Below are 2,126 nucleotides of genomic sequence, written 5' to 3'. Positions count from 1 at the left end.
TTCTTACTATTTCAGTTATTAAAAAGTGTATCACATATGGCCCTGGGGAATTTGGTTCACCTTTAATAAAATGTCAAACCAACCAGCCAAAGAAACAGATGAGATATTATATTACATATGGGTCCAGTGGAAATGAATTCGCACTGGAGAAATAAATCCAAACCATTCCCACTGATTTGATTTTTTTTTTCATTGTTTTGTATCAACCATCATCAGAATCCTAAAGACATCCACCTTGCAAGACATTTGGAAATGTCCTTATCAGTGTTGCTTGGTATCAAGGTAGGAGGTGGAAACCATTAAGTGATACATTTTCTCTGGAGGTGAATCTTCATTCATTGGACTTTGTTGGCAAAGGTTTTAAAAGCTGTGAAAACCCCACTAGTAAAGAAAAACACATTTTTCAACAGATTTTTCTAGGCAGGGTTTTTTTCATGACTTATTGAGTTTGGATTCGTTCCTGTATTTGTTTTATATAGCTGCATAACAGATTGCCACAAACCTAGCAGCTTAAGGCAACACAATTTCTTATCTCAGGTGCCATGGGTCAGGAATGGACTGAACCGGATTCTTGGCTCAGGGTCCCCCAGGCTGAAATCAAGATGCCAGCCAGCGGCATCCTCATCTGGAGGTTAAACTAGGGAAAGACCCACTTCCAAGTTCCCTCAATGTGTTGACAAAATTTATTTCTTTGCAGCCATATGACTGAAGTCCTCTTCTTGGCAACTGACAACAGGGAACCACTCTTAGCAAGTAGAGACCACCCTAAGGTCCTCACCACAAGGCCCATCATAGACAGTTCATTGTTGTTACTGTTTATTCTTTAAGACCACAAAGAGAATCTCTCATTTGAAATCTCTTCTAACTTCTTTTAAGACCTCACCTGATTAGGTCAGACCCATCCAGGATAATCCCCTTTTTAATCAAAGCCAACTGATTAGGGGCCTTAATTACCTCTGCAAAATCCCTTCTGCTATATAACATAATAATTGCTAGAGTGACAGCCCTTCATATTTACAAGTCTTGGCCACACTCAAGGGGGAGGGATTATACAAGGCATGTACCCAAAGGGGTGGGAATCTTGAGAGCCATCTTAGAATTCTGCCTACCATAGCCCCTTACTTGTGTTCCATCGATTCTAATCTATGGATTGAGGATAATACTCTATTTCCAAAGTTGTTATAAGCTTTACAAGCGTACCTTTCACTCAGAAAAAAGTACCACCATGTGTTATGTTCATATTTAATACTCATTGGACTCTACTGTGGTCTAGCCCTTGTCCTAAGTCCCTGTCCACTGTAGAAGGTTACAATAAGGAACGCTGATGCATCTCCCTGTTACTGCATCTTTAGCCACGCTGCATCCAGAAAGTGCTTGTTAAAAGGTTACCACATAGCTTCAATTTCTGCTCCACCATTCAGTGTGACACTCACTGCTCTTGGAGGGGCTGCTGCATAGTGGCTCCATCTGTGGACCTACACCCAGATTTGGGACTTCTGCTGTCTGGAATCGAGCCCTTTCAGGTATCAGAGCATGGTAAACACATTTCCAGACCCAAATGGTGGGGCGACAGCCACTGTTGGTACCTGAGATTTTAGGTGGTAGACCGGTAGTTCGTTTTTTTTCCTTAGAATTTAATGTTTTAGAAAAATATACAACTATTCAAAAGCATGATTTTAGGTCATAAGCAAGGATAACGTAGGAATTTAAAAGATTTTAAGTGAGTTGACTTGAGAAAAATATTTTTAAAGTAAGTGGCTAGATAGAATATGGCAAAAATCATGATGGTGTCACTCCAATTTGGGAATCAAATTGGCATATGCGAAATCAATGACTAAGTAGTGAATGAACTGGTGGATTCCGTGAGTATTGAATAAATTATGCTAAGTCATGCTCCAAGAGCCCCTGCCCTCTCACGAGCGGCTGCGGAAGCCCACCAGGCCCCAAGCCCACCACCTGTGGGAAGCTAAGGGCAAAGGATACGCACCCCGCCCAGCAGATCTCAAACCTGACTCAGGCAATGGGGGGAGGAGGGGTGGAAGGCGGGAGAGTGAGAGGAGGAGGCGGGGCCTCGGGGGCGTGGCCAACCCACGATGGGCTGCGCGGGGGGGCGGGGCTGGAGAGGG

General features: G+C 43.3%; 1 protein-coding gene across 1 annotated transcript in view; it reads left to right on the top strand.

Moving 5' to 3' along the window:
• VAC14 (Vac14 homolog (S. cerevisiae)) overlaps positions 1-2,126 on the top strand; it is a 98,692-nt gene that overhangs the window by 286 nt on the left and 96,280 nt on the right. The gene's annotated exons all lie outside the window — the stretch shown is intronic.

The sequence above is a fragment of the Myotis brandtii genome, unplaced genomic scaffold (genome assembly GCF_000412655.1).
Source record: "Myotis brandtii unplaced genomic scaffold, ASM41265v1 scaffold165, whole genome shotgun sequence".
Lineage (NCBI taxonomy): Eukaryota > Metazoa > Chordata > Mammalia > Chiroptera > Vespertilionidae > Myotis > Myotis brandtii.
This window is presented reverse-complemented; position numbering and strand designations above follow the sequence as displayed.